Source organism: Tubulanus polymorphus, chromosome 9 (assembly GCF_964204645.1).
Source record: "Tubulanus polymorphus chromosome 9, tnTubPoly1.2, whole genome shotgun sequence".
Classification (NCBI taxonomy): Eukaryota; Metazoa; Nemertea; class Palaeonemertea; order Tubulaniformes; family Tubulanidae; genus Tubulanus; species Tubulanus polymorphus.
Genome location: NC_134033.1, coordinates 3,094,648 through 3,115,296, shown reverse-complemented (window position 1 = coordinate 3,115,296; position 20,649 = coordinate 3,094,648). Strand labels below are relative to the sequence as shown.

Here is a 20,649-nt window from a genome sequence, read left to right as displayed (position 1 = left end):
ATCGGCTCTACCCGAGCCCGACCTACTTCCGGATACGAGTCTATACATCTGAGCGTACGTCGTCATTATCGTAGCCAATATGGCCGCATTAAACAAGGCAAAAATAGCGAATGAATAGTGCCAGCCATTGACGTCGATCGTCAGTAAATTCATAGGCAAACAGACTCCGGTTGTACCGTAAAAATTGTCTCCGAAGTAAGACGACGATGACAGCGGTAGAATAGAAACTGTGCTCATAACGAGCCAACAAATGCAGCAAATCCCGATAACGTATTTAGGAGTTATAATCGGACTTCTAGAAAACGGGTTGACGATATTTGAATATCTCTGACGCGTTAGAATCAAGAGAAAGGTCAAGGAACCTTCGCACGAAACGGTGACAATAATCCCGGCGAGACGACATAATGAGCTATCCGTCCAGGTTTCAGAATTCAGATAATAAACGCCTTTGAACACGTGGTCAGCTCCCGCGATCAGAAACAAATAGACCGACATCAGAAAATCACAACCGGCAATATTTATGATGAGGATATCTGAAGATGTGTTACGTGTTCCGGAGGATTCCATCCGTAAAGCTTGAACGCGAAATAAGATAACGATACTGTTAGCGAGAAAACTGAAAGATGCGATCATCCAGATGATGGCCCTCAGTACAGCGTTACCCATCAGGTCAGAGCAGGTGGAAAATTGATCAGCTTCGGGAAGACATCGGTCAACATTCGGTGCCATGCAGCAAAATTTGTAAGCATCCGAAGCGAGGTATTTCAATGATGTAAGATCGCCAAGGACGTTTCTTTGTACGGATATTACTTCAAAATTGTTGACAAGGTCTAAAATTTCAAGTCCAACCAATCCAGAAAAAGCAAATGTCGAAATATAATGTATTTTGTTACCGCTGATATTTAACGACTGTAATGCGGATAAACCTTTAAATACATTTTCACCGAGAACCGATATAGAAAGTGCGTGAAGATCGAGAACAGTAAGTGACGTCAGACCTCGGAAACTACCGTCTTCTAAATGTTGCAGCGGATTTCCGATAAGAAATAGTTGTTTTAAACCGATCAAACCTGCGAATGTATTAGCAGATAATGATGTTATGCGGTTGTGTGTAAGGTCTAATGTGTATAGATTGTTTAGATTAGAAAACGCGTTTGGAACGATGTAAGACAAATTATTGCCCGAAATATCGAGAAAACGAAGATAAATGAAAGAGTTGAACGTCGACTCGTTAAATACGACTCGGTTATTCGACAAAATCAAAACCCGAGTTGATTCTATAAAACGACCAGTAATATCTGATAAAAGAGCATTTTCACAATCGATGAAATGGCCCCGGCAATTACAACGCTCAGGACACGTGACCTTACAGAATGACTCGTCATCCGAGTTATGTTTACAATTTACGACTCCGTCGCAAACTTCAGATTGCGGAATACATCGGTTTTCCTGGCCACATTTAAACATTCCCGGACACGACCAAGTCTCGCAGTTTCGTTCATCTTCTGAATTAGGACAATCGGATCGACCGTCACAAACGTGTCTGATCGGTATACAGTAAGATGCCGGACATTTTACAGTACCAGCCGCGCATTCGAAGTCATTACACGCGATTATATGTTCAAGATTTCTACATACCGGGAAACCAATCGGCATCCTTTCTAAAATACACCTTTCGTGTCGGGAATAACAGCGAGGAGAATTGAACGAACATCTTTGTTCATCCGATTCCTTACACAGATCTGTGAAACGAGTCGTACAGTGAGTGTCATTATTACAGTAAACCTCGGGATTCACTGTCATATTAGTGACCAATTCGTCTTCTTCGAGACTTCCGCTACAATCCACGACACCATCCCGATACAACTGAGAACTAATACATTCACCGTCCGCGCACGAGAACCCCTGACAAAGTTCGGAAGTACATCCGATCTCATCGGAACCGTCTTTACAGTTGGCTAGTCCGTCACATCGTTTATAACTATCGATACATTGGTGATTGGAACAGCGATATTGCGTAGATAAACACGGTGGATGATAGCACGAGTTCTCATCCGAGCCATCGACGCAATCTCTCATAAAGTCACAGAAACCGCTAATCGATATAACCTGTCGATCGTTACAGCGGAACTGACTGTGTAAATTGATATCCCTACAATCGACTTCATCTTCACCGTGTTGACAGTCGTGTCTGGTATCACATAAGCGATGGTCGCTGATACATCTTTGATCGTTACATTCAAACTGCCACGATTTACAACCGCTTATAGAAGCTAACTCTTCAGCAGTTACATTATAGGTACACAACACGGAATGCACTTTATCTTTTGTATCATTGAAGGCAGTCACTGACCATTTCACTGATTGAATATAAGTAATTTCATCTCTGGTCACCAGTGGTTTGATAACTTTAAACCCGTCGTGGTCCATTGTCAGTATAGCGCCATATTGATGTCGATATTGAAATTCGCTGACCAAGTTTTTCACGTCACTTTCTGTATTTGAGGTGATTTTTACTATTTCGGCGCGGAAACTGTGACACATTTCTCTAGCACTCCGAATATTCAAACCTCGATTGTTTTTCCAGTCGGTTAGTATTTGAAAACATTGTCCAGAATTAGTTACCCAACCTCTTGGACAGGTTGAATTAATTAAAGTAATATCGGGAATCGTTTGATCTATGGTTTTATTTAAGTCTGTATTTGTTGAATTGTTCGCATCGTTTATCGTTGAATTGTGTTCATTTTTGGTGTCGATTCTCTCGGATTCACAAATGAATGTCGTGTGCGTCTCCTCGATTTGACACGGGAATCGAACCCAGTTCGCCGATCCTCGTGGATTATTCAGTATCATCGCCGTACACGGCATATTGACGTCATTTATCGGTTGTTTTCTTAGCGGAGATATCAATCCTCGAATAACTTCTGGTATCGTTTCATTAATAACAGGTTTGTACCACTCTGTGTAGCTCAATGGTTTACCGTCAGTCCACGTGTAATAACCATCATCCTGTTTCGTGAAGAAAATTAAACATATCGTAATTTTTAAAAAACCTTTATATTCTAATTCATAATTGTATACATTAGTCTTACCTGCCATTTCAATCCAATCATCATTATGAGCGCTTTTAATGTGTACACCAATCGGAGAAGTTCTGTAGCGAATAATCTTTTGATGGAAATCATTTCCTGTTCTGAGTTGATACTGAGTAGATGTCCCGCGTACTTCTGTCTACAGTATATTTCAGCGTTCTCCCAATTCAGACGTTCATCTCTGATGAATTTGATGCAAGAAATTCCGGAATCCAGAAATCCTTGTTTACAGTAGAAATCATCGAAATGTTTAATCGGTAACGACTCGTGTAACGTGTATTGTATTTGAAATATCGGAATGAAATTGTTTACTTCAAAACGCAAAGTATTATCTATTAAACTATAAAATATAAGTCCACGAACCGCATTATTTTCACATATTTTAGTTTCATGTCGAGTGTGAAAGCGTTCGTAAATTATTGATTGTTTCAAAATGATTGGATCATTCTCACCTACGCTGTTTGTTTCACATGAAATTGATCCAATGAATTTGACAATAAATCTGTAATATTGAAATATATTTTGTTGTATCGGGTTTTCAAATTTATATGAAATAGATTCTGATGTACGTACTGCCAAACCCGGGTAGTTCGGTGACTGCACGAGTCCACATGTATCTTTAGTAGTAACTGGAAGACGGGATCCAAGATATCCAAAACTAACCGCTTTTTTCACTCCTAGACATTCACGACGTAGTTTAACTATTAGTGGTTCTTGCCAGAATACAAACTCATTACCTGTGAAATCTACAGTGTTTAATACGAGACTGTTATTAAGAAACCGATTACTTAAACTCAGAAACTGTTCACATAATAATGACATCTTGAGAAAACATATATCAATTTGATATTCGTGTTCTGATAATATATGGATATTTTTCAAGCGAAGGCGTCGATTTTCAGGTGTAATCACGAGACAATGTGACGTCATATTGATGTGACGTTCTTCTTCCTGTAGAACATAACCGTCACAATCAGTAGGAGCAAATTTAAGAGATGAGCTACCAACTGTTAACTGATTGTTATAGTAATAAGCGTATGCTACTACAGTAACCGGTCCACCTGATGTAATCAGGCTGACGACAGATCGACCGGAGAATGAATCAGGACAATACGGACCATAGCGTCTAGCTGTGAAATTACTACCATCAAATATATAAAAACCAGCTCGATCACAGTTTTCTGATAGCACTGTTAGTTTCAACTGTTCTTCATAGATGTTCACTTTCCAGTTTAGTTGTAATGTCGTTACACGATACAATGTATTCTTTGTTCTCGGGAACAATCGATTATCTGATATTGAGTTTGTGAGTGAATGCTGGAATATAAGAGAATTGATTACAACATTGAACGTTTACAATACGACAATTTCAAACCAATCACAACCTGAAAATATCGATAATAGTTCTCCTTGTAATCCAAACTAAATCTAAATTCTTCCACTAATCATCATAATTACTCTGCGTAAACAACAAGTGCGTCCGAATATATTGTAATTTGGGTCACACATAACATTGTTATTCCAATTTTCTCGGTAAAGTTTCGCTGGTCAAAATCATAGATTATTACAATGATTCTATTACACGAACCTAATTTACAAATCACTGTAATAAACTTACCGATATCTGTGGCTTGTTGACGTAGACGTCTGATATTGTCATCGATTTCACTTCAAATTCTATTTTCAAATTCGATCTTAAAAAATCCGATGTCGTTAAAACGCACAGAATGACGAGAAATCCGTCTGATTTTACCCTCAGGGATTCAAGATGGTTAAAACTGAGTAAAATATCAGTTCTCACAATACGTAACCCTTCCTGTTTATATACACCAACGACACCTGGTGACGAGACGAGATCACGTGTCCAGTTGAAGACGACGTACTGCAGAACATCGACTGTGATAGACCAGCAGTATAAGTGTTTAGACTGAGTTACTATATGTGGTATTCCATCAATTGTAGTGAGCAATCCTGATTTATTATAGAATTGAATTAACGGGTTAGAGATGTTCCAATCTGATATTTTGTAAACTTGCACGAGTAACTGTGACTTAAACGACTGTCTACTTGAAATGAATTCAATACGTGCTTTATTAGTTTTAGTATAAAACGATGAAGGCGGATGTCCGGTTTGTTCTCGTGTAAGAGCTATAGGTTCACTGGTGCTGTTCCATCCGTCGTAAATTTGAGGACGAGGTTTCATCGGATCCTCACCTGGTCTTAATCTGAAATCTATCTGTAAAAACGTTAAATTCATTGCAAACCCGTCTGGCATCCCGATCCATTCTAACAACAATTTACATCGCCGGGTAGAAATCATGAATTTATAACCTGTTTGAGTTGGTAATTCTTTTACTGTATGTTTGTGACATGTATGTATGTTTTTCAAGCGACTCTGTTCTTCAAAACGATATATGATGTAAACCCGACTACCTCGCGCTCCATCGACGTTACTCCTAAATAACAACGAAATCAAACCGTTACTGCGGATATCAAGTCGTTTTCTTCCGGTAGCGCAGAGTTTGTTGTCGGACTCGCCGACGAGAAGGTAGTTTTCGTTACAGAATATCGACGGCTCGATGTCGTAGTAAACTTGAACGAGAAAACTTCCCGGTAAAGAGCTGTTGACGAACCAACGACATTCAACACCGCGCACTAACGACGGATAGTTCGGTGAAACGATGTAACCAGACGTAGAATCGACGGAGTATTGAGTGTTGTTACAAGATGAACTGACTGTAACTGACGCGGCTTCCTCGACAGAGTTTGCGCGATCAGCCCGCGTAAATATACAGTCTCCGCAAGCGATCAGTAAAACTACGAACAACGCTTTCATTCGCTGCATATTGAACACAATTCACGCTTCAAAACTAACACATTTCTAACTATTTCCAAGTTTGCGCGACATTTCTCATAAGAGTCGCTGCAAAGTAATGACGAGTTGTCAGAATGTCAGAAGTTGACGAATTGATCGAGTCCAATTATTTTGTAAAAAAATCCGCCAGTCTCGTATTTGGCGCCAGTCTCGTATTTGTGAAACTTTCATCTGTTCTCGGTTTCGCTGTAATTACCGCGGTTTCTAAATTTAGACGTGCTTCAATATATCGTGTTTATAATCATGTGCAATTATTTCTTTTAAATCATTTACTGTCGCTCCCGAACTGCGTTCAGTTTGTGATAATATTCTATGACATTTTCTATCTATACCTCGAAATATTCTGCGTCTCTGTAAAACACTTCGTCAATATCTGTTTTGGTAATTCACACTCTACAGTCAATATAATAACTGAGTTGAAGCTAAGTGAAGTGCGTGGATATCTGATTGTGGTGAGTAAGGTCTTGTTTGGTACAGATTGTTTTGAAGAAACAACAGCAACCAAGTAAGACGGGGATGACAGCGGTAGATCCGGAATCTACACCTCGGAATACATCTTCCTACCAAGTTTAGAAGGAATCAGAGAAAAAAAATTTTTCGCCGAAAAAAAAACTCCTGGACTTACACCTTAGATTTTTGCCGTTTTTAGCCAAAAAATCGAATCTGTTCGATTTGCTTAAAATTTTAGTCCTAAATATTTTCGCGGGTGCTGATTCCAAATCTGCAATCAGATTCCAAATATCTCAAAAACTCTGGGGTCCAGGGCCTTTTTTAAATTTAAGGGGTACCCCTAAGAATTCGAATTTCTCATTTTTGAGGCCTCGGATCCTAAGAATTCTTTCAGATTTGTGATCAGCACCCCAGAATACATGTCTATACTAAATTTCTCCGAAATTGGAGACAAAAAATATTTGACCCCTAACCCTCATTTTGGGGGGTACCTTAGATTGCCATTTCTATGATACACCAGTAACTAGACTTAACTCTAACATAACTCAAATTTATTAAGTTTCATGTATATTTTTAGGATGTTTGTCATCAATATGGTGGAACTATTGACGGATGTTATGGTGGTGACGATTCCCCCTTTACCTACAATCAGTAGAGAATTGATTTGAACATTATACAGACATTGATGCAGTGGAGCAGATGGACCAAGATGAACCAGGACGAACCCCAATAAACCAGGATGAACCAGGACGAACCCAGATAAACCAAAATGAACCAAGTAGAGTTGTGACTTGGAAGAAATGTTAGAAATTGATGTCTCATTTTAATAGTTATCAATAGGTACGTAGGCAATCGAGGCTGGAGACATGCTAGTACAAAGAAAATCGGATTTCTATTCTTAAGCCTAGTTACTGTGTGAAACTCCCTGGCCCTGCTCCCTCTCTCTATCAATCCCTACCCTAGCATCTAGAATGATGTTACATTGTTTACAATGTTATTATATTGTAGATAACAATGATCTGTACGTGTGGGGTAGAAATTAACATGGCTCCTTAGGTGTAGGAAACATGGACGATCAATTCTTTCCGTTTAAGGTAAGTCTCAATTTCTCAAGATTTAAAACACTCCTAAAGCACCACTCACTCAAAATTTTTGGTTTATTTCTACTAGACGGTGCAGAGTTGTCGGCTTTTAACTCAAAAACAGTAAACCTTGTCTTACTGAAACGGAGACTTGCAAAATTTATACTTGCTAAGCAAAAATCTGAGTGGAGGATCAGAAAATTCCATTAGAAAGTGAGAAAATGATTTCATTTCCGTCTGAATTCGACAAAAGTCCAGGAGTTTTTAGACATTTCCGAGTTAGATTGCTAGGTTTTAATTCTCGACCACAGAACTTGAATCATCAGTCAATGGGATATCTCTGGTATCACATTGATTCAAGTTAGGAACAGACTCTACTGTACTGTAATAACATAGCGCATCAGAAACAACATGTGTGATACTGATGCATCATAAATCCGATATCTGATATTGTAAATATGATTTCAGGTTTCGATTCCTGGGTAAGTTCAGTCAGTTCATTGCGGAGTTGATCACATGTTCGCTTTATGCAAGACTTTTATTTGATATTTAAATCTGATGCACATTTTTCACTGAAATAAATAAATTTCACAATGAATTGGTTATTCACTAATTTTGTGGTGGTTGTAACTGATTTTCTGTTCTAGTTTTAGTGGAATCTCGTTGATATGAATCTTGTGGGATACAATTGTTGAATCAAACTGGTTTCGTCTTTACACAGATTTGTCGTATTAACGATGTTCAACTGAAGTTTTTCCAGTTGTTTGCGCCAATTTGTGGTTGGGAGAGTTTTATTTTAACCCTGACCAAGAAGGGTCGACCTTAATAGGAGGTTTAATGGTTCACGTGCTGCAACTTTGATGGTAGCGTTGGATGAATGCACTTTTTTGGAGCATAAAATTTAATTTGCTTTAGATTCTGTCTGTGGCATGTGAGTATACCTCTTTACCGCTTTATGCAATTAGATTCCGTTGACAGAAGAGTTCTATCAAAAATGGCTTGAAAATCGTTTTAAAAAGAAGATCCCCTTTCCAAAAGCTTAAAAATTAATTGAATTATTCATAGAAAACGGAATCGTGGTGAATAATGAACGAAATTCGGCTAAAATAATATCTGTATTACTTGCATGCCACAGTAAGATTGCAAGGCTGGGTAAGATATCAACCGTACAGTGCTGCCCCTATGAATAACGACAGCGGAATTTCTGTGAACTAAAATAGCGCCGCCGGAATATGAATTTCCCAATTACGTACAATACGGACCAGTGTGGCACCTAATTCTATTAAATATGATACTATGAATACTCTTTAATTTTTTAATGAAATTTTCTTATTTTTTAGGTAACGATATTCAATTTTGATAGCTAAAATTCACTTTCTTATCAATTAATTAGTATTTATATTCAGAATAAGTTATTCATTTATATTTTTCAATGATAATTTATCATCTGAATTGACAAAATTTCCATATTTTTTCTTCGATATATTTTAATTGCGCGCAAATAATCAGGGAACATTCAAACACCTGTCGCTCTCTGCCAGACGATACTAAAAATATCCCGATTCAAATTTACTCTTTTAAGGTTAATTCTCTTATAGAATAATTGTTTGGTTCAAACGTTTCAGAGCAGTTGAAAGATTTTGAGAATTCCCTCGGAATTCGGCCCGCAAATCGGTAATTAGTTCGTCCACTACGGCCGTCCGAAGACTCTGGCAAGCGAGTATTAAGTTAGTTCACGTTTTCCCCGCTATCGTTATATGTAGGGGCAGCACTAGACGGTCGACATGGAAATCGCGCACTGTGGAGCACGCTCAATTCAATCTCTAATTCTTTATTTACAATGAAACTAAGTCTCTCAATTGATAAAGACTTTAAAGCCACAATGATTCCCAACGTACGAGCTTTGATATTGGTTTAAAAGATAAGAATTCATGAGATTTCGTGCCCTCACAGACACACGGACTTTACAGACACGTCCACCACAACAGGGACCTGGAGTCAGTGTTTAACGGTAACCTTGCTGTGGCCGTGGTCACTTTCACTTGGCCGTTTAAAGTAAGACATACGTAAGAATAAGAATTCACAAGATTTCATGTCCTCAGGGACACACAGGGGGACCTCACAGACACAGGGACCTCGGCACTCAGTGTCAATAACCACTTTCACTAGCCAGGCGGCGCCGCATGCGCGACATGGTGCAGGTGATAGTTTCACAAATCTTGATGAGCTGTTGTTACAATTCCTGTTAATTCCTCCTCTTTTCCACATGTTCAGCTGGTTACCATCACCAGCTGACTCAACCAGTTTCACCATCTTACTCCCACAGTGGCCGAGTATATCAGTTACGTAAAAACAATCTGTTAATCCAGTAAAGTTGTGAAAACTTTTGCATAAGCCTTTACTAGTATGTCTGAGAGTTTGAGTTTGAGTTTGTTAATGTGTTTCTCTAGAGACTGTTTCAATTTCATATTTCAGGTTTTCCTCTCTCGACTATCGTTGGTAAACTTCATCACAAATACTGGATGTGGACTTCGACTGAAATTCATCAGTTTTACTTCTTCAGTCAACTTCTTCCGGACTAGTGAACTTACCGGACTACTAGTGAACTAACCGGACTATATGTGAACTTACCGGACTACATGGGAACTACATGTGCACTAACCGGACTACTAGTGAACTAACTGGACTACATGTGAACTTACCGAACTACATGTGGACTAACTGGACTAAAAGTGGATTGATACTCGTAAAAAATAATCAGTGGTTGACTCCTGAAGGTGTGGAACTCTGTATGTGGAATTGTGGAACTCAGTGGACTATTATTACTGCTAGACAAGGGAGGAGAGACTTGTGTGAGTAGAATTTCTTTTATGTTTCAAAAACAATTATAAGAGAGCAGTTTATCTGTAAACATAGTGTTTACTGAGTATCATAAGAATTGTCAATGGAGTTATTTATAGCAGCCTGTAATTGTGTGGCAGGAATTATAATTCAGGGTTTTAGTGAGAGTATCAATTTCTGCCTTAAAAATTAATTGAATACTTGGCTTAATAGATAAAATTGTATTTTTGGACCAAATTTCATCAAAATTTGTGACGAAAATAAGGGTCAAAATACAAAATCCTGAATATCTCATTTTAGAGGCCTCAGATCCAAAAACTAACTCCATATTCGTGATCAGCACCCCAAAAAACATTTCTGTACCAAATTCTATAAAAATTAGGCCAAAAAAATATTTTGATTTGGTACCCCATTTTTGGGGTGCATATTTTGGGCATTAAAACCCTTATTTGCCAATGAAGATGAATTCCGATTCAAAATCTGATTGCATATCCGGAATCTACACCACAGAATACATCTTCCTACCAAGTTTACAAGGAATCAGAGAAAAAAAATTTTTCGCCGAAAAAAAACTCCTGGACACCTTAGATTTTTGCCGTTTTTGGCCAAAAAATCGAATCTCTTCGATTTGCTTAAAATTTTAGTCCTTATTATTTTCAGGGGCGCTGATTCCAAATCTGCAATCAGATTTTGAATATCTCGAAAATTCTGGGGTCCAAGGCCTTTTGACAATTTAGGGGTCCCCCAAAAATTAGAATTTCTCATTTTTGGGGCCTCGGATCCGAAAAATTCTTTCAGATTTGTAATCAGCACCCCAGAATACATGTATATACTGAATTTCATCGAAATCGGAGACAAAAAATATTTGACCCCTGACCCTCATTTTGGGGGTACCTTAGATTGCCATTTCTCTGATACACCGGTAACTAGACTTAACTCTAACTCTGTATGTTTGATTGATGGCCTTAAATCTATTAAGTTTCATGTATATTTTTAGGATGTTTGTCATCAATATGGTGGAACTATGATCAGGACTACATCAGATGGTGTGGGCAGTGTTCAAACTCAGCGACAGGATAAACAAACAAACGAACTCATATTGGGAGAACTTGACTTCAGTTATAGTGAACTTTATGTCCACGAGGACTAACATTACTGCTGATGGGATAAATATCTGTTTGAACTAGAAACTGTAAACGGCATTCTAGATAGAAAACAAGAGGAACATAAGTTCAGGTGATATGCAATCCTATCCTCTCTATCTCTTTCTATCCTCTCTCATTCTCACTCTCTCCTCACTCTGTCTCATTCTCACTCTCTCCTCATTCTGTTTCACTCTCATCTCTCCTCACTCTCTCTCATCTCTCCTCCTCTCTCTTACTCTGTCTCTGCCCACTCTTGTCTCATTCTCTATTACCATCTACCGGGTTGAAATGGGAACTAGTTCCTGTCTCGCCCGGTAGATGGCATTATTTTTTTGATAAAATTTGCTTAAGCAATGGATAAATATGAGTTCCTCTGTGTGCTGCCAGTACGTCCCTATAGCGTAGTGGGTAGGGTGTGGACTGCTAGTCGAATGGTTGGTGGTTCAAATCCCATTTTAGTTGATTTAAATATTGATGTTTCAATAAAATTTGAATTTTACTTTTGCAAACAAGCTGTAAGAAATTCCTACTTTGAATTTGGAATAAATTCTTTGATTTGTACTTTGCGTTTGTCCTTTCCTATTTGACTTTGTCCTTTCCTTGATTGTGTAAGCGGAAGAGTCCTTTCCGGGGCAGTGTCGAGTATGAAGTTGTGAGGGGAAGAGTCCTTTCCGGAGCCCGAGACAGAGATTTTTAGTAACACGAGCATTTTATGTATATGGACGTTTATTTATTTACGTTACTTTATAACATGCGGCAAAACGAAATAATGACGGAGTAGAGTCTGCGTCTCGAGGTTTGGAGATGGTGCTTTAGTCGGAGTAGAGTCTGCGTCTCGAGGTTTGGAGATGGTGCTTTAGTCGGAGTAGAGTCTGCGTCTCGAGGTTTGGAGATGGTGCTTTAGTCGGAGTAGAGTCTGCGTCTCGAGGTTTGGAGATGGTGCTTTAGTCGGAGTAGAGTCTATGTCTCGAGGTTTGGAGATGGTGCTTTAGTCGGAGTAGAGTCTGCGTCTCGAGGTTTGGAGATGGTGCTTTAGTCGGAGTAGAGTCTGCGTCTCGAGGTTTGGAGATGGTGCTTTAGTCGGAGTAGAGTCTGCGTCTCGAGGTTTGGAGATGGAGTGGAGTCTGCATCTCGAGGTTTGGAGATGGTGCTTTAGTCGGAGTTGAGTCTGCGTATCGAGATTTGAAGATGTTGCTGTAACTCAAATATAGGCGGCTGAAAATCAAATCGGATAATCGTCAAGCTATTGAAGAAGATTGAATATGCAAAATGTAAGGATGGGTGTAGTTTAATATAATTACCTTACCTTAATGTAAAGATACCGAAACAGCAAATGTGGATTGATGCGGTTCCCAATGCAGCAGCAGCAGCAGACTAGTTAGGACGTTGCGACAAACGAGTTGTGTACATGTAGTTGTCAGTAGTAGCGAACTGGTTTCGGTTTAACCCTAAAAAGACACAATATTCATAATGTATAAATGTGTGTGAAATTGAACATCGGAAATCAGCGACAACAGCAACTCGTCTTCATCAGCAAATTAGCCGTCATCTGTTTGTAGTTTGAAATCAGACATCAACAGCAGCAGCAGCAGCAGCAGCAGCAGCAGCAGTATCGGGATCTCCTCCGCAATCATCAGCATCAACAGCCGCCAGTCTCATCTTGCGTTCTCAATCGCTAGGCGTCACAAATTCCTTCACGTTCCAGTCTCTCCTAACATCATCAGCCGCTTATTAGTAGGTTGTTTGCTTGAAGCCACACGTTCTTCACGCCTTGTTGCAGAGCTCTTCATCACTGGACATCGGTTCTCGGACTGGCACCGGGCGGCTCGAACCGCGCTTCTAATACCTACGTCAACCAATCAACGACGGTGCATCATCGATGCGACCGGAATGGATCAATCAGAAAGCTCGATCGCGCATTCCTGTGACAGACCCGAGTCCGTGACGCTAATCCGAAAGAACTATTCAATTCGTGCCAAACATTTTCAATGGGGCCTACAGGTCATCGAGTTTAATTCGACTATTCATAGAGGCACATATTGTTTAAGATAGAAATATCGAATGCTACGATTTTTGCCTAAAATTGTAAGCTGAAATTTTATCTAAACTATCCAACAAACTTTAGTGTAGATTTCCCTTCTATTTACGTCTGCTTTTGAACTATAATACCGGCTCAATTTTACTATTTTCGAGTTTTGCTTTAGGATATCGAAGTATGCTTAAGGGTTTGTGCAGTGACGCGGCACTATTGTGTAGTAGAGCGTATGGCAGGTCTCCAGTGAGTAATTCTCTATTGGATAGAGTCGTTTTGAATCCGAATTTATACACAAGTTCACCAGACATCGCCGAGTGCACATCTTCTTTAACCGAAATCTGGTGAAGTTAAAAAAATTATCAAAGTTTTATCATCAGTTGAGAAAGAACTGTGATTGATCACCGCGCGCTGCTTGCACCGAATAGTCGCTTGGATTTCTTCAGTTCGAGGAATTGAATAAATATAAAAAAATTTCCCAAACCCTCACCACTAAACTTAAAATAACAAACTAATATTGTAAAAAAGTCGAAGGTCCCTGGGGGAATTACTCCGCAACCTGGACCGGTATTGTGGGATAAATAAATAATTCAGCCAGAAACGACTGAATTAAACATAATTTACCCCACACCAGTTATTTTGTAGGACTCACGCATTAGCAACCTCATTCCAGGGAGGACAGTACTCTCGACTCGCCCGCTTACCGGAGATCATTTGCCACATCCTGACCCGCCTCCTCCGAGACTCGAACCCGGGCCACAGCGGTGACACGCTAGTCGCCGACCGACTAAGCCATCCGGTCCGCCCGATTGTGATAGGAAAACATTCTAACATGTAACTACGTGTAACCATGTTACATGTACATATACCATGTACATGTAACCATCGATTTCAAATTTGATTCATGCAACTGATTTCATACGTCATCTGATGCTGTATTTTGTCGAGATACATTTGGTTGACGAAAAGTGGCTTAATTACATCAGCAAACTGCAGAATTTCTTTTCTATTGCGTCTGGCAAATCCGGTAAAATCCACCGAATTACTCATTAATTCGTTTAATTTGTATTTATCTCGGATTTAGCTTTAACTCACAACTGTGCCACCGGGTCCAGTATGTTTATCCCCGTATCAACGCGGCGAACCATTCGTTTCGGGATTCGAACCCAACGGCAGAGTAGAAATTTTGAATTATTTCTGTTTAGGAAATTAAGGTTAGGTTAGGTTTAAGCTTAGTCGAACAGATGATGGACCCTAGTTATAGCAAACTGAAAAACAGTAGACTCAATCGTAACTCGAATCGATTGTGATCTCAGTGATCTGTGTTTGAATTCCAATTAACGGAAATCAGATTGCCAGCATCGAATGTAAGTATTCCAATATTTGTTTTCGGAGTTTCAATGCTCATTCGACTTGAAGAGATTCGAGTAACGAGTAATCTAACGATTTATCAGATATAAACAATCGAAAACATTTTTGTTTCATTGCATATTGGGTCATATAATCCACATCGTATATGTTGTAACCCGCTTTAATCGTCTGAGACTAAAACCATTCTAGATTCTGTATTTAGACGCGAGACAAATATGAAAATTATTGAGAAATAACTAAAATTGTGGCTTTGTCACTTGACGCTCAATAACACAAAACTTTTGCAGGGATTTACTGAAACTGAAGTGTCCGTTCAAACTTTTAAATTGGCTTTAAGTGCAAAATATAAAACCAATTCTAAACACATTTAACCTGGTCCAGAGTTGATACGGGCAATTCGGCAGTATAGGAAGGTTGGCTAGACTATAACGGGCACCGAGGAGTAAAGGTTTGTGAAAGGTTGCCAATATATATATATATATTTGAATGAAGTGTGGGTTTGACTATTTCACGGAATGGCTTCTTATTGTATTAATGTTATAAATGTGTAAGTCACCGGTTCCGGAGATTGTGGTTCTAAACAACGCAACAGATGTCGCCTTCGCTAATTTACACTTGTCGTAGAGTTTTCTCAGGAGACTCACGAGATTAGCTCGGTGGGCACAGGACGGCGCTCCGGCCCACAGACTGATGGAGGTTAGAAACTGACTTTCACTGAGATGGTTATTGCGCTTTGCGTCCTGTCAGCGGTCAACTTCGCTCACAGATCCTCAAGCTCGTGCCACTAATTTCCCTATTAACTGAATTAATTACTGTAGAGATTGATTTAAAAGTTGAAATAATGTGCCTATAACTGGTATCTGGCTGATGAATGGAGATGTCATCAACTTTAGCGAGCAGAGCCTCATCGGAAATGATTTTGTCCCAGAAACCGTTTTTACATTCGAATAAACTTTGTACAATTTTGAATAAAAGTCATGTAGGAATCAAGGTTTAAAATTGGTCATTTTATTTAAATCTGCAACAAGTGTAAATTACGAGTCTCCTTTATTTTAATAATTCTTGCTCAGTCAAACGTATAAAACCAATAAACGAAATACAATACATCGAAATAGTGAAGCTGATCTTTGAGTGTATACCTGGCTTAGTTGAATAAAAAGTTTTATAATCAGTTTATTATCTTCGGTTATGAATATATCCAAAAAATGACATCTGTTGAACCACCCAGTAGAGTTTGGATGCTGTAACGACGCTTTGCTCATCCGCTGGTGCTGTATAAGGACTTCTCTCCGCTGCTGGTTCAAGGTTCCGATAACGATATACATTTGACAATGTCGCGTTCCTCTAGGTAAGTGAAGTGTTTAGCGATTTGAAATAGTCAAAACCAAGAAAGACACTTTCGAAATAATGCATTTATCTATAACCATTTCGAATTCTCTTGAACTTCGAGTGTTTGGTGTGTTGACGAAACCCGTTATTTCGGTATTTCTATGAAAAGTTCTTAAACCCGACCTAAATTGCAGAAATCGAATTCTTTATTTCAAACACTTTATTTTCATTGAACACACGCAATGAATTTCAGTATTTACACCTCGCATATCTTCAGGTATTCCACCTCCTCACAGCGTTATTCACTTATACTACGACACCCTACAAAACAAATAGCATCAACATTTTAAAAATATGCAGGGCATATTTATGAAAAGGTGGTTGTGGTTAATTAGGCTTTAGACACGTCAGTGATACCTTTTCAACGTGTATTTCTAACTCAAATTCGTTTTAACAGTGTCTTAATCTCTAAACCTAACCCTAAGCAGAACGCCGTCCCCAAATATGTGGAACTGCATCACGAGACGGCCTAGATAGTGGTAGGCGATGGAGGGAGACGTGTTCGCGCCGGTGGAGGGAGACTCCGACTATTTCGTGTTCACTCAAGGAACAACTCGAAAAAACTTCGTATCAATTGCATCAGGTCAATTTCAGCTTCACTTCAATGTATTTTACTGTTTTTATACGTGTGACTGAGCAAGAACAATAAGAGAATAAGTAATTTACACTTGTCGCAGATTCAACCAAAATTACGAACTTAAAACAGAACACAATAACATGATATGATTTATTTTTCACTTTAAGATAACAATGAAATGAAGAATGCCGAGTTAACATCAATAAGTGAGGGTGCAGTCACAGAGCTCACAGGCTGTAACAACTTTGGACCAAGCCAAGTGGTTTCCATAATGGTTTACCACGGTAATTTTATTCAAAATCTGCCATCATTTTTTCTAAGAATACTCTAACTAGCTTTATTTACTTGTAGAAGCCGATTCGTCGCTGGAGACCAGAAAGGGCCATCACAAAATAGCTATGTCTTCATTCATTCGGCTCGGAGAAAGCATAGTCAACATCGCTTAAGTCTTCTTTAGTTGGGAGAATCGTTAAGATGATGACTTACCGAAAGAACGTATTACAAATTACTCCAGAGAATTGTAAATACAAATACTGATGTAGTGTGATGACTTATCTGATAATGACTTAAGCGAAGTTGACTGTAGTGGCAAGGTGTCCAGTCTGGTTAACGAGGGGATCATCTGTTGGTCGGAAATTGCAAAAACCATTTTAGTAAAAAAGTCTATTTCTGTCATGAATTGGCCGGTGGGCCGAGCGCCGTCCTGTGCCCACCGAGCTAACCTCCTCGGTCTCCTGAGAAAACTCTACGACAAGTGTAAATTAACCGAAGGCGACATCTGTTGCATTTTTCAGAACCACTCTTCGTAGTAACCGCGATCTCCGGACCCGGAAACTTACATATTTATACGCATTATTACAATACGAAGCCATTCCGTGAAATAGTCAAACCCGAAATTCATATGACTATTAAATCTACTCGTTATAACCGGATTAATCGTCCTTGACTGATCAGAGATTCCATTCTTAACTCCAGGCAAGCAGACGATCAAAACTAATTTGAATCAATGATTTAGAACAAAATTGCGATATATGTTTGATAAATGCGACCACCTTCCGAATCCTATAGCTCGACTACTCTCAGGTGCTGTATAAATGTCTCGGACGACTGAACCGGTTACAAGTCGGTTTTACAAGTAATATTTCATTATCCAGTTTATGGAATAAATTTCAAGATTGCTTTATCTGATAAATTGTTTTACATAGGACTCCTCTTAACTCAAATTTGTCAAAACCGGCAAGTGGAATTATCATTTCAAACTTTAATACACATAATTCAGAACCATAACAACAAAAGAATATCAAGAATATCAATAGGAATTTGAGGAGTCTAATGTATCTGAAATTGCTGTAACGAGGGCCAATCCGTTTGATAGATAGGCTTAAACTCGACCTAACCTAAGTTTCCTATACTACAAACTGTTAGAAATTCTACTCACCAATTCATGGATTTCTTTCGATCGATCAGTTATCTGTTTGTTCCTTAGAAGATATGACATCCAAGCAGGCTACAACACTGAGCTCAGTTGGTCCAGGTTGGTAAAGTCCAGCACGCAGACAGCGATCGGGTCTGGAGTAATCGAGGAATGTCTGAATTCCAATTATGCATTTGTTGATTTAGTCCGCAGCAGGTATTGACAGCAAACAGGTCCCGAGTAAGAGAAGAAGGCCTGTGTATTTGTTGATTAAGTCCAGCACGCATTGACAGCAATCAGAGGAAGTAGAGCTTCTCTGAAAAAAACGTAATGATCACCGTTATGATTTTTAATTTGACTCGATACAATCCGTTATATCCAGTATTAAAAAACCTACAAATCTACTCACCACCAATTCAATTCTGTGTGGAGAATCATAGATTATTTTGAAAACAGCGTTGGTTTAATCAGCCCCGCGGTATTGGAAGCAATGAGGTCCTCAATGAGGAATGGCTGATCTGAAAAAGAAAACAATTTCATATTTTACAGGTTTCAATTCTGACTGATGAATCAATATTCAAATAAAGAAGCCCGAGCCCTTATAGCTTATAGATTTACAAAATCCCGTTTAAGATTCAACTCACCTAACCTCACGTAAGGACTGGACATATATGCGCGTGTATAGTGAATTCAACGTATGTTACGAATGAATCATCAGAATTGGTTCAATTCAAATCGAACACGTATTACATGATTTTAAAAACCGAGGACAATAACATGACACAATATGAACTGAGTTTGTCATAATGCGGTTCAATGGACACGAGAACCACTGGCTACAAAATACCACTGAACTACAAACGCGTGGTTCTATGATAATACGTACCACACCCTCTGTACTATTCTAACAAACTCAAAAATATTCATTTCAAATACAATGAATAAGAAGTTGACCAGTGGGTATCAATAATTCATTAGCTGGAGGATACATCGGTCAAATATAAGAAGTGGACCAGTCTTCATTAGAATGCACAAGAAATATCTTAGAACATTTCGCACTACATTTCAAAAAATCAAATATCCATTGTGTATGAATTGTCGCTGAATTCGAAGAAAAATCTTAGAACTATTAGCGATAGACTGTTAACTAATGCCAGATCTAGCTCATTCCCAGACCTAGCTCATTATCAGACCTAGCTCATTCTCAGAACTAGATCATTCCCAGACCTAGCTCATTCCCAGACCTAGCTCATTCCCAGGCCTAGCTCATTCCCAGACCTAGCTCATTCCAGACCTAGCTCATTCCCACCACACCTAGCTCATTATCAGACCTAGCTCATTCCCGACGGACCTAACTCATTCCCAGACCTAGCTCATTCCCGCCAGACCTAGCTCATTATCAGACCTAGTTCATTCTCAGACCTAGCTCATTCTGAGACCTAGCTCATTCCCGACGGACCAAGCTCATTATCGGACCTAGCTCATTCCCGTCAGACCTAGCTCATTATCGGACCTAGCTCATTCCCGCCAGACCTAGCTCATTATCAGACCTAGTTCATTCCCAGACCTAGCTCATTCCCGCCAGACCTAGCTCATTCTGAGACCTAGCTCATTCCCGCCAGACCTAGCTCATTATCAGACCTAGCTCATTCTGAGACCTAGCTCATTCTGAGACCTAGCTCATTAGCACAAATGGTGCAAAATTACCACATTAAAACGAGAAATTGCCACGATAAAACGAAAATGACCACGTTAAACGAGAAGAAGTCGTTCTATCGCGAAAATGAACCCACAACATTTCGGTTTTTACTGACAGCCATCATCAGTAATAGCGAGCCAGCGGGATTGACGTATCTTCGACGGGGTGTGTACGATGAATCTCTGTTTGGCAACTACTACCGAGTCACTGGTTCTGCTCTATAGGTTAGGGATAAAGAGGCGTTGCGCACGTAATGTCGCGCTAGAGAGTCGCCATATACGTAAACAAAAAAGATAACCAAAGTATTTACGAACGTTCTTAGTTAAGTGCGACTCCCAGAGTTAAGATCAGTATTTCGATACATGGATTATCAATGTTCGAACTCAGTATGCTCGCGTTCCTGGCGGTACATGCAACGGCGGTTCTCAATGAACGTTCTGTTCTGGTTGGTCTAATAGGCCAAAAACACCGGGGTGCCTTTTGCTCAAAAGTTGATTACATTTAACCAATGGATAGTCAGGCGTCCCGAGGAATTCGAATAGGGGGTTCGAATTAGCATCAATCCAGCATCCGAGCACAATGTCTGGTGTTTAGTGCACATCCCCCTCAGTAACTGGCCCCGGAATGTTCTCTCTCCTCTCCGATGACGAACTAATGAGAAATACACGTCTCGTCTTTCGTA

General features: G+C 39.4%; 1 long non-coding RNA gene across 1 annotated transcript; it reads right to left on the bottom strand.

The window, feature by feature from the left end:
- Positions 1 to 15,899: 15,899 nt before the first annotated feature.
- On the bottom strand, positions 15,900 to 18,967 carry LOC141911109 (uncharacterized). The gene is made up of 4 exons (XR_012619974.1): positions 18,913 to 18,967; positions 18,678 to 18,786; positions 18,293 to 18,584; positions 15,900 to 16,538 (listed from the first exon to the last, which is right to left on the bottom strand). It is a non-coding gene; the product is annotated as an uncharacterized LOC141911109 (long non-coding RNA).
- Between the last annotated feature and the right edge of the window lie 1,682 nt (positions 18,968 to 20,649).